Source organism: Callorhinchus milii, unplaced genomic scaffold, assembly GCF_018977255.1.
Source record: "Callorhinchus milii isolate IMCB2004 unplaced genomic scaffold, IMCB_Cmil_1.0 Scaffold4, whole genome shotgun sequence".
Taxonomy (NCBI): domain Eukaryota; kingdom Metazoa; phylum Chordata; class Chondrichthyes; order Chimaeriformes; family Callorhinchidae; genus Callorhinchus; species Callorhinchus milii.
This window is the reverse complement of record NW_024704745.1, coordinates 47119361-47132754: the sequence shown is the minus strand read 5'-3', so window position 1 is coordinate 47132754 and position 13394 is coordinate 47119361. Positions and strand designations below refer to the sequence as shown.

Below are 13394 nucleotides of genomic sequence, written 5' to 3'. Positions count from 1 at the left end.
AGGGCAACAATGCCCATAACACAAGTACTAGGTAGGACTATTTTAGGACTATAAGAATCTGATCTTTTCAAATAAAATGTACTTCTCCAAATAGGTTCTGACCAACTCGTAATTCCAATTTAGTGCACCTTATAATGACTATCATCTGTTTTAGCAGTCAGGTGTTTTGTACCACAGTCTCTTCGAGTAACCATGGTGAAGCTTTTGTTTCACCACTTGTCTATGCCATTCCCTATGGAAATCGATTAAATTGGACTATTCTGAAACCCTTTGAAGAGTTTACTAAGATCGAAGCATTGTTGTTTTTTTAAAATACTTAAAAGTAAATAATCAGGTAAACCTTTATAATCAATGGTGTGATTTGATCTAATAGAACAGTGATTTTAAATCCCCATATCTAAAGTGGGCAGTGATAAGAAGAGCTCAGTGGGCTTTTGGAGACAGATTTATTTAATTCAAGTCAATTCCTTGGTTTTGGACCCTCTCACCCCACAACTTTTAATTAATTATCTCAGCAGTCAGATCCTAATTGAACCCACACAAGATCAGACAAAAACAATACATGGGGGAAAATAGGAAAAGTTGTATTACCATTTATTATCAATTATCTACAGCTACTTAGTGTCACTACATCAACTTACCTCTGGTGCAGATTTAATGCTAAAATGATTTGCGCACTTGAAGACAAGTCTGGGCCAGCCATGATAAATGATATAACCAACATACGTAATGAGAACTTCCCCACCTCCTTCAACACCTATCTCAAGAACTTTTTCTTTGCCTTTGGTCACCCTCCCACCTCAACCTTGCCCTCCACCCCTCATGACTCCAACTCCACCTTGGGTGCAAACCCTTCACTGACCTCAAGACATGAAAAGTGATATATAGATGTAATTTGTTGTTGTTATAACCAGATAACTCTAAAGCGACACACATCACTTTACAGTATATGACAATACTTATTTAGAACACTTGAAATTTATTTTTCCTAATTAAAGACTATTTCCATCAAAATTTAGCAATTTGGTATAAGCTTATCATCACTAAAACCCAGTGCCAAAATAATTATATGCGTTGAACTCCAAACTATATCCAATACTACAATATATTAAACTGTAAAATAATCATTGCAGTCTAAATAAATGATCACCCACTTAAAGGCAAAATTTATAGTCTGCTGTTAAGTAATAAAACCTATTTTGCATATGCTCTGATGCCCTGTTTTAAATATTATCAGTCCTGTTAAGAAGCAAACAGTTATAAAATTCTCAGAAAGTCTCCATCTAGTTATCACCATAATGATAACTAATTCTACAAAATTGAAATTCCCACAATCAATTTATAATTTCAAATGGCCTATCTTAATTATCTTAGCTGCTCACTCTCTAATTGTTAAGCTTGAGCTGGAAAACAAAAGTGGTTGTTAATTATTATTTTGTTGTTCTTATCGTTAAAAAATGTTTTAACTAGATAAAGTTATCTTCTGTTATCTTTCCTTCAGTTCTTCTTATTTTCTCCCTTACCAGTAATTCCAATTCTCCACTCAACTGCATAAATGTATCTACTCAGCTCCAAGTCCTCACTTGGCCTATATCCATACTCTTTCTGCTCATTCCCCTCCTTCAAGCACCTTACTCTCTACCATCCCTCCAATCTTTCCCTCAAAAATTCTCATTTACCAACCCCCAAACCCTCCCCCACCTTCCTCTCTGCCTCTGTTCTGAATGCCTCCACATCCCAGGCGACTTTAACCTGCACTTCACCCCCTCTTGCTCTATCTCCACTGACTTGTCCTCTCTCCTTTCATTCACAACCTCTCCCTCCACATCCACTTTGCCACCCACGTCCATGGCCACCCACTTGAACCGGGGCCTCAGCATCTCGGACATCACCATCACCGACAAAGCCATCTCAGACCACTACTTCATCTGTCTCAACTCCTCAATCCCTCTCCCCACTGTAACCCAACCCATCTCCTACTGTCCCTGGGGAAAAAAACTCTCCTACTCCCTCTCCGCTGCACTGGAGTCATCTGAACTACTCCCCCTCTGGGCTTCCTCCCACACCAACATATCCTCCTTGGTCACTCTCTTCCACAACTCACTCTCCACCACTCTTGATGCCCTTGCCGCAAGTCACCAGCTACCTCTGCTCCCTCAAGGCACAGGTGCGTGCCCAAAACACACCTGGCTCAAATCTAACAGTCCATCAGGAAATCTGGCTGGACCACATCAAAACTTACTGCTCTGCCCTCACCTCTGCTAAATCGTCCTTCTACTCCAAGTTAATCTTGGAAGCCAAGGACAACCCCAGTCTCCTTCTCAACCACCAACCGGCTCCTCCACCCACTCTCTCACACTTCACCCATCCTCTCCTTCAACTCCAACTACGAGGAGATGCTGGACTTCCTCAAAACTAAAATCGAGGGGATCTGCTCAGCCTCCTCTGCCCTTCCTGCTAACTGCTAATCCCTCCCCATCACATTCCACATTCCAGCCCCTAAACATCCCTCTCTTCACACTTTAAACCTGTCTCCTCATCCTCTCTCACCACCATTAATAACCCACATGAAACCCACAACCTGCTCCCTGAACCACATCCCTACCCCTCTCCTTCTCACACCACTCCCTACACGAACCCTCCAATCGGGTTTCCGTGTTGCCCACAGCACAGAAAAACAGTCTTGGTCAAAGTGACAAATTACATTTTGTTCATCTGTGACCAAGGCTACCTCTGTCTCCTCATCCGCCTTGACGTCTCTGCTGCTTTTGATACGATTGACCACTACATCCTCCTCCACCGCCTCTCCTCCCACCTCAACCTTCATGTTTCTGTCCTTGATTGGTTCAGATCCTACCTCTCACACCGGCTCCACTTTGTTGGCTTCTCCTCCAGTCCTACATTGGGTCAACTTCCACATGTATGCAGATGACACCCAACTCTATCTCTCTGCCTCCACCCTCGACTCCAGGACCACTAATACCAGAAAGTATTAGGCGCAGATTGACAAGAGACCAAGCTTGTGGACTACAGAATGTGTTTTGGGAGTACTACTGGAGTCTATCCAGCTAAAACCAGATAGCTTGCCATTGCGAGCACTCTCTGGTAAGCTTTCCTGTCGCTTGTCCAGCTAGGATACCCATTAAGGCTTTGGCTTGCAGGGTTAACAGGAGCTGAATGGGATGATTCCTTGCCCTCAATGACTTGTTTGCCTTTCCAAGTCTGCCGATGAACCAGGTTTGCTCTGTTATCATCAGTACTCCCCTGAAGTACTGCCCACCTACCTGGCTCAGAAACCGGGCTACCGATTAGCCACAGGGGGAAGGTTCGATTCCGGCATTCCATTGGCAAACATGTGAATTTGGAGTCAGTTCAGCTCTAAGGAGACCCCACTTACCTCCCTCCCACCATCCGCCCCCCAATACAATTCCTGTATTTTACTTTGTGCAACAACTTTGTTTACCATTATATGCAGATCTTCATTCCTCTATACGTTCCTGTACAACTTACTAATTGATTCAATTCCTTCCTCCATGTACTGTTTACTTAAACCACTCATTAATTCATCCTACCCTAGGGTCATTTTTTTGGTTAAGAAGGTCAACAGCAAAGTGCAATAATTAAGCTGGTTTCAACCAAATAATCATGGAGATAAAAAACAAAATCGTAACATATAGTGACAACAAGAACAAACCTTATTCAAATTCAACTGACATTAAGAACAACTTGCATTTATACAGTGCTCTTTTTGCAGAGTCGAGGGGCACTTAAATAATAATGGGGTACTTAAATAAAGTACAGTACAAAAAGGCAATCGGGGAACAACAGCAATTTATTGATGATCCATAGTACAATGGTCTACTTTTTCTAAAATGACAGCAAACAAAAAAATCTTAGAACATGATTCATTAAACGATGAATGATGTTAAAAAAGGAGGGCAATGAATGTTAAGCTGATTTGAGTGAACAATGTGGAAAAACATCAGATTTTAAAATTATGCCAAGTTCAAGCTACTTGAGCAAATGACTATTTAAGTTATCAGTTATCAATAATAGATAATGCAGAAATGATCAGTATTGATCCCAATTGGATATAAGGGATTAACACCAATGTACAATATGACGAGGCAGCCGCCATGCGGTAAACAATGGAGTTTAAGATGAGTTCCTCCAGCACAAGCTTGGAAATGTCAGAATCTATCAGTAAATAGTCTGATCTGAATGTATTAAAAAAATACTGAGCAGATAAACAGTATTAGTCACAGAATGGATTTTTAAACAAAATAAACCATATTTACCAATATTCTAAATGCACACAATAAAGGTTCTATTTTTATTTGATATTTCCATTTGGTTGTATTTCCCTTTCAGCTAAGTGATGCATCTTTAAATTACAAAAACTTCTAATCTCAGATGAAGAGCTATAGGAAAACAGGTGAAGGAAAATAGAGAATTATAGTTTATTATAGTGGTGCAATGCTCAATATATTTTTGTTTATTTCTAGAGGAGACAAAATGTGGGACAGGAAGAAAGTAAAAATACTAGAATTACGATTATATTATCTTCTTTGATCAGTAAAGCAATTCAATACACCTACAAACACCTTAAGAACCACAAATATCTCCCTCCATACAGTTGTCACCTGTACAAGACTGACTGAACTTCCTCTTTAGGGATGGTTTCAATCCAAAGTTTCAATCAAAACAAATTTAGTATCTTAGTCAATAATTGAGCAATAGTTAATAGATTTTATACCATTTACAATGCTGATCTGACAATGCGGATTTAATATGATTGTAAGGTTATTGCTTAGTGAACAATTCCAATTCTTCACCTTGTACTGTATACACTAATGACATTGAAAATGGCAAACAGCTTCCAGCACTTTTGCAAACTATGGCACATCATTCATCGACTAGTTAAGTGCTCTGTGACGCTACCCAGAGTGAAGGACACTATATAATGCAAGTTGCTGTGGTAGTACTTTTGATAAAATGATTTGATAAAATTGCACAGATCCTCCCTTTAAATTAAAAAAATCTTCACTTCTGTAAAGCAATCTGTAATACAATCAAAAATAATAACTATTTGGTGTTTATTCCAACAGTGAATTCCTGAATGTTAAAAATAATTTTAAGATATAGAACTGTAGGAATCATAATAATCCTTGCATTTGATATAGCGCCTTATCACATCATTGAGAAGTCGCAAAGCACTTCACAGAATATACTGTAAAGTGAATTGACTGTATATTTTGTGGGTGAAACGTGGCAGCCAATTATGCACAGTAGTGTCCCACAAACAGTTGTTGATTGAGTGACCAAATTATTCTATATATTTATTTGAAGGGAGTATTACCCCCGGAAAGCAATCCGTTCATCGACTAACAACCAGGTTGCAACTTACTGCTAGGTAAACAGAGACATATAGAGTAAGGAATCTTGCCTAAGTTTCCCCCTGACTGGGAATCAAACCCGGCTCCTCTGGTTTGTGAGGCAAGCGTGCCAAACAATATGCTACATGACTCCACGCCTCAACGTTGAAGCAAAGGTTTCCGTAGATTCGTTAAAAAAAGATATTCAGAAGAACCTACTTGCTTTTTTTCCAAATTCTGGAAGCTCTGTAACGTGAAGTAAACCTGAGAACCACATGCAATTTCTTTTCTATTGACTATGCAAAACACAAAAAAAACATTTAATAATCAGCCACAAAATGCACAGTCAATCCACTGTGAAGCACTTTGAGACATCAACGACTTGAAGTATTAATTTCTGAACAAGAGATTCCACTGGTTGAGCTTTGTGAGGCTGTTTGTATTTATCCTCCTTCTTTGAAACACATTTTCTGGCAAAGTGGGAACACTGCTAAAGATAACAGGTTAGAAATTCAAGATTGAACAAAATTATGCAAGATGGATTATTTAGGAAGACAATAATGGGGCAAAATAAAAGAGCAACGTGGGAATTTCGAATGGTCAGCATAACCTACTCTTCATTTTTATGTAATTGACTTCCTAGAGAGCTCTTGTTTCAACATGTATATTGGGGTACTGATACTTCAAAGGGTGAAGCATCTTTTTTGATGTCTTAGATTTTATCTTACATTCATCTCAGGTTTTTAAATATCTAAATACAAAAATAATATTTTTCCAGAAAATAATAATAATAATATAATAATAATAATCCTTGCATTTGATATAGCGCTTTTCACGTCTTCTAGACATCCCAAAGCGCTTCACAGAATATACTGTAAAGTGAATTGACTGTATATTTGCGGGCGAACGCGGCAGCCAATTGCGCACAGCAATGTCCCACGAACAGTCATGGATTGAAAATGACCAATTTATTATTGTTTTGTTTTTTTGGAGGGATTATTATTAGGCGTGTGGAGTAAGGAAACTTGCCCAAGGTTTCGCCCTGCCTGGAATTGAACTCAGGTCTCTCGCTTGCAAAGCGAGTGCTCTAACCACTGAGCTACAGGACTCCACCAAACCAAAATAGTTGGTTTGGGAACAATGTCATTGACAAAACAAAATACATTTCAGATTTCAGAACTGCAATGTCATTGTGGGTAATGAAGACATGTCTACCATCTCTACCAGACATTAAATTTTGACTCTTTGAAAATATTGTTGTAAATGCATCAAACCACAGGAAACAGAAAAATAGATGTGAGGAAGGTAAAGAGATTGCATTTGAAAACCTTGTCTCTATGGAGTTCTATTGTATTTAATTAGGCAATAAATGCTGGAGAAACTAGTAGGAAACATTTCCTTCATTTGAGAATTTCTGGTGGCGAGTAACTTTATTAAAACAAATGATCTTTCATCTGGAAATATTTGCTTTCAAACTCAGACAAGATGGACAACTAAAATAAAGCTAGGCAGAATCAAGAAGTCATGCTAGAACAGTTCCAGAAACCTTGAGAATCAATCAGTTCTTTTTTTGTAGAATTGCTTTAGAAACAATGAGCAATGTACTTATAGGATACGTGTTGACAAACATCCAATAAATATAGTAATTGGTTGTCAATTTAATTCTGTTCATTTCAGTTATGTTTGTATTTAAGTTGGGGTAGGGATACATAAACATGTAGTGAGAAGAACATCACATTCAAATTATGCATTTGTAGTTTGAATTTACAAGTGTGAAATGGAAACAGCTCACTTGAACATATGGTGCTGGGAATCTATTTCCGTTTTACACTTGTAAATTAACCAGCAATACATTGTCATATGGGTACAACTGATATGATCCACCGCTATGGATTTTATTTCAAGGAAAAAATGACTGTATTTAGATCAAAAACAAACCTTACATTTATTGAACCTGCAAATGGAGTACAGAAATAGTTACATAATAGGGGAAGAAAATCATTTAGAAAAATTATCAGAAAATGGTATCAGATTTAAGAAAGTGGTGCAATTTATTTTGAAGAATAAAACCTTTCCCTCTCATTCACCACCTGCCCTTTCTGCGATAATTCAAAGTTTTATCCGTGGCAACAAACCCTCAAATCTGAGTTTTTAAGATACATTTTTTTAAATCAGCATTCACTGTGATTTGACGTTCAACATATTAAAAGCACATATAATATTGAGTGTACATATAGCATTAAGTGCATTTAATAATATTTGATTAGGCAAGCTTTGTGTCGAGAAGAGGTGTAAAAGGGTTTCATGGTATTTTACTATAAAGTGTAGAGACTGTCTTTTGTAGACAAATGTAATCAATGTTGTTAGTCGATTGGCGGATCGCTTTTCCGGGATAATAATCCCTTAAAAATTTGTTTAAAAAGTAATATGGTCACTCAATCCACGACTGTCTTTGGGACACGGCTGTGCGCAATTGCTGCTGCATTTTGCCCACAAAAGTCAATTCACTTTACAGTATATTCTGTGAAGTGCTTTGAGATGTCTAGAAGATGTGATTAGGCGCTATATCAAATGCAAGGATTATTATTATTATGTGTAATACTTGCAATTGCTATTAGACGCAGCATGGAATACCAGACGGGGCGCTTAGGGGAGGTGGCACGCAGGGGCTGGTGGCAGGCGGGGGGCTGGGGCACCAGTGTAACAGGCTATAGATCTCTGCTATAACCAACTGTCTCTACTTTATCTCGGCAAACGGTTTCTCCTTCTGCTCCTGCCGGGTCACCTGCGGGGTACCCCAGGGCTACATCCTTGGGCCTCTTTAACAGCAACATCAACAAAATTCCATTTGTATAGTGCCTTTCACGTCGGGAGGACGTCCCAAGGCGCTGGACAGATAGAGTTTTGGACCCGAGCTGGGGGTCGGGGTGGGGGAGGGTGGAGGGCAGGGGTTAAGCAGGGAGATTGAAAGCACGGTCGAAGAGGAGGGTCTTGAGATGGGTCTTGAAGGTGGCAAGGGAGGGGGAGAGACGGAGGGACTGCGAGATGGAGTTCCAGAGGGTGAGGGCCCACCTGCCAATAGTGGGGCAAGCAAGCGGGGGTCGTGAAGCAGGTCGGAGCTCACTGAGCGGAGGGAGCGAACAGGATGGTAGGGGGTTAGGAGGTCCGAGAGGTAGGGGGGAGTAAGACCATGGAGGGCTTTGAAGGTGAGGACCAGAATCTTTAACTGTATCCTCTGTGTGATGGGAAACCAGCGGAGTTGGGCAAGGATGGAGATTATAGGGTCGCGGAGCCTAATGCGGAAGAGGACATGGGCTGCAGAGTTCTGGATGATCTGCAGCCTGTGAAGGGAGGAGTTGGGGAGTTCGACAAGCAATGAGTTTGCACAGTCGAGCCTCGACATAATGAGGGTTTCGGCGGCCTGCGGTGTGAGACAGTGACAGCCGGGTGACGTTGCGTAGGTGGGAAAGGCAGAGCGGGTTCTGGCACAGATATGGGGTAGAAAGGATAGTTGAGGGTCAAACAAGACCCCAAGGTTCCGGACTGGCTTAGCAAGGTGGAGTGTGCAACCATGGATGGTGATGCTGTCAGTGCCTGAGGTGAGGAGGCGCTGACGGGAGACAATCAGGAGATTGGCGGTCTTGGCAGTCAACGTCGGTCTTGTTGACGTTCAACTGAAGAAAGTTAGCTCTCATCCAGGATTTGATGTCTGCCAGACATTCTGTCAGCATAGCAGTGGTCCTGCAGTCAAGGGTGGAGGCAGAGGGTTAGAGTTGGGTGTCATCCACATACGTGTGGAAGTTGACCCCATGTCTGCGGATGATGTCAGAGGGAGCATATAGATGTTGAAGAGGAGGGGACCAAGGACAGAGCCCTGAGGAATGCCCACGAGACAGTCCGGGGGCTAGAGGCGAAACCGTTTGTGGAGATGAAGTACAGACGTTATGAGAGGTTCGATCTGAACAAGTCAAGAACAGCGCCATGGAGGTTGAGGTGAGAGGAGAGGCGGTGGATGAGGATAGAGTGGTCGACAGTGTTGAAAGCAGCAGAGAGGTCAAGGAGGATGAGGAGGCAGAGGGAGCACTGGTCGCAGATGGACAGAATGTCATTTGTCACTTTGACCAGGGCTATTTCTGGGCTGTGTGCGGCACGGAAACCCGATTGGATACCATACTCCTTGGCTCCCATCAATGTCTTCACTCCGGCAGATCTGAACTCCTCAACCTCCCAGGGCTCTCCCTCACACTCACCGAACCAATGTGCAATCTAGGCGTCCGGTTCGACCCCCAGCTGCCCTTCCTCCTCCACATCAGGTCCCTGACCAGGACCATCTTCTTCCGCCTCCAACACATTGCCCGCCTCCAACCATCCCTTACCCCAAATGCAGCCCAAACCCTCGTGCATGCCTCCCACCCAGATTACTCCAACACACTCCTCTTCGGTCTCCCCAGGTCCACTATTCGAAAAATCCAGCTCATTCAGAATTCTGCCGCCTGCATACTGACCCGGACCAAACTCACCAGTTCTGGCCAGGCTCCACTGGCTCCCCATCACCGAACAGATTGACTTCAAGGCGCTCACACTCGTGTTTGAATCCCTTCACTCTCTGGCAGCTCCCTACCTCTCCGACCTCCTCACTCCCCAATCCACCACCCGGCGCCTCCGCTCAACTGGCACCGGCCTCCTGCCCGTCCCTCGCACCCCCCCCACCCCACCCCCACACACCCGGCTCGGAGTTCAGGCTCCGCCACTGCAAAGCGCTCTGAGACGCTACCCTGCGTGGAGGGCGATACATAAGTGCAAGTTGTTGTTGTTGTTGTTGTTGTATAAGGGTCTGGGGTTACAACTCGAGTTGCTGCTGCGGCTCCAGCAGACAGCGACAGCCGTGAGACGGGCTCTAAACACAACACGACACAACACGGCGGCAGCACTACTCACCCGCCGGCTCCCGGCAGGTGTCTGGGGGCTGTGGACCGGAGGCTGCGGAGGGGAAAAAAATCTTCGCCGTTTCCAAGCGGCTGTGTCAGCGGATGGCGGCGCCGGAAGTGCAGCGCGTCACTCAGAGCGGAGGCGTGACTTCCGGTGACGTAAGAGCAGGTGCAGCGTGACGTGTCGCGGGAGCCGCACCTGGAGCTGTCCTCAGTGAGGTCCTGAAATGGCCATATCCTCTGCCGCTCTCTCACACTGTCCTCAGTGAGGTCCTGAAATGGCCATATCCTCTGCTGCTCTCTCACACTGTCCTCAGTGAGGTCCTGAAATGGCCATATCCTCTGCTGCTCTCTCACACTGTCCTCAGTGAGGTCCTGAAACCGCCATATCCTCTGCTGCTCTCTCACACTGTCCTCAATGTGGTCCTGAAATGGCCATATCCTCTGCTGCTCTCTCACACTGTCCTCAGTGAGGTCCTGAAACCGCCATATCCTCTGCTGCTCTCTCACACTGTCCTCAGTGAGGTCCTGAAATGGCCATATCCTCTGCTGCTCTCTCACACTGTCCTCAGTGAGGTCCTGAAACCGCCATATCCTCTGCTGCTCTCTCACACTGTCCTCAATGTGGTCCTGAAATGGCCATATCCTCTGCTGCTCTCTCACACTGTCCTCAGTGAGGTCCTGAAACAGCCATATCCTCTGCTGCTCTCTCACTCTGTCCTCAGTGAGGTCCTGAAACAGTCGGTCATCCTCTGCTCACTTATACTGCAGAGGACCACTGTTCTTAGCGTGGTCGTGAAACAACAACCTCTCCTCTCTCACACTGTCCTCAATGTGGTCGTGAAACAACAACCTCTCCTCTCTCACACTGTCCTCAATGTGGTCGTGAAACAACAACCTCTCCTCTCTCACACTGTCCTCAATGTGGTCGTGAAACAACAACCTCTCCTCTCTCACACTGTCCTCAATGTGGTCGTGAAACAACAACCTCTCCTCTCTCACACTGTCCTCAATGTGGTCGTGAAACAACAACCTCTCCTCTCTCACACTGTCCTCAATGTGGTCGTGAAACAACAACCTCTCCTCTCTCACACTGTCCTCAATGTGGTCGTGAAACAACAACCTCTCCTCTCTCACACTGTCCTCAATGTGGTCGTGAAACAACAACCTCTCCTCTCTCACACTGTCCTCAATGTGGTCGTGAAACAACAACCTCTCCTCTCTCACACTGTCCTCAATGTGGTCGTGAAACAACAACCTCTCCTCTCTCACACTGTCCTCAATGTGGTCCTGAAACAACAACCTCTCCTCTCTCACACTGTCCTCAATGTGGTCCTGAAACAACAACCTCTCCTCTCTCACACTGTCCTCAATGTGGTCCTGAAAGAACAACCTCTGCTGTCTCACACTGTCTCATACTAAACACGGAAACCCGTCTGAGGAATGCATCCTGCTCATAAAATTTCAGTGAACTTAAGTGCTGATGGCAAGAGATGAGGTTTGGGGAGGTTTATGGATTGAGGTACAAATGCAAACATTGAAAAATTCCCCACCTTATGCATTAGAGCTTTGGCTGGCAGGATTAAGAGGAGCTCACTGGGAATCCCAGCTTGCAGTGACTAAACCTGCTAATGAGCCAGACAAACTAATTGGTCAATAACAGTGCTTTGTAATATTGTAGACCTGCCTGGCTCAACTATCAGACTACCAAGACCTCCACAGAAAATTGACTTGATTTAGATCTTTCATTGCCAAAGATCTGTCAAAGTAGTTTGGTAATTTTCTAGAGCACACACACTCACTAAACTTCATTCAAGGACCCAATTGACAACCAATCACTTGCTTGAGTGACACTCGTAGGTCTGTATTCCCTTGAGTTTATAATAATAATAATCTTTACATTTGATATAGCTCTTTTCATGTCTTCTAGATGTCTCAAAGTGCTTCACAGAATATACTGTAAAGTGAATTGACCATATATTTGTGGGTGAAACACGGCAGCCAATTGCGCACAGCAGCAGCACACAAACAGTTGCAGATTGAGTGACCAAATTACTATTTTGTTTATTTTTTATTGAGGGATTATTATCAGGCATGTGGAGTAAGGAAAGCTGCCCAAGGTTTCGCCCTGCTGGGAACCGAACCCAAGTCTCTCGGCTGCAAGGCGAGAGCTCTAACCACTGAGCTACAGGACTCCACTCTATAATCTCTAAAATAAAATTGGTCACTCACTCCATTGCTGTTTGTGTGACATTGTTGTGAACAAACTGCCCACAAAATACACGTTCAAAACCACTTTATAGTATATCCCCTGAATTTCTTTAAGACACCTCGACAATGTGATAAAGCGCTATATCAAATGCAAGGATGACTATATTATTATTACATTTCAATGAATGCAATTTGTGCAAATAACATTCGGACTAGGTTATGGAGATGAATAGTAAAAGGTGACACTGGTGCTAACGGCAAAAAATATGGCATGTAAAGGCTTTGCCTGGGTGCTGTATAATTATTCTGTAATATAAATAATGAGGTTAGTGATAGTGTGCAGTGATTGCCTTTAATGTACATCATGGTCTACAGTGGTCTCACAAAATGTGGTATCACAATAGTTAAATGTCTACAAAACAATATTGCACTGCTCCAGTGTGAGGAAATTTTACTGTTTTGAAATAACTGCTCACAATAATTAATTTCAAATTGTTTTGAAAGGTAGTCTTTGTGTTGAAGAAAGAACATTCTTGACATTCACATTGCAATTATTCTATACCCTTTTACTTGATAAAATGTTCTGTGTATTATTTAAGTATTATTTTAATCTCTCTAATTTTGCTTCCTTAATTAAGTTTGCTACGATTAAAATCTTTATCAATTTTAAAAAAGTAATATTTCATACAGTTTAATATAGTAATTAAAAATAAATCACTTATCAACATTGTGACTGAGCTTCTACTTAATTAAAAAGAAATCACCTGACCTCAGTTTGTTAACTTCTGTTAATTTTTAAAGAATTATCATTACTAAGTTTGAGTTCTTATTTTTGGTTTTAAAATGTAATGATAGCATACCTGTAATTGCCTGATGCTAA

At 42.6% G+C, this 13394-nt stretch overlaps 1 protein-coding gene across 1 annotated transcript in view; it reads right to left on the bottom strand.

The window, feature by feature from the left end:
- nalcn (sodium leak channel, non-selective) overlaps positions 1-10397 on the bottom strand; it is a 211259-nt gene extending 200862 nt beyond the window's left edge. Inside the window, exon 1 of the mRNA XM_007887033.2 lies at positions 10314-10397. The gene's annotated coding sequence lies outside the window, so the exon portion shown is untranslated. The remainder of the gene's footprint in view (positions 1-10313) is intronic.
- Positions 10398-13394: the final 2997 nt, after the last annotated feature.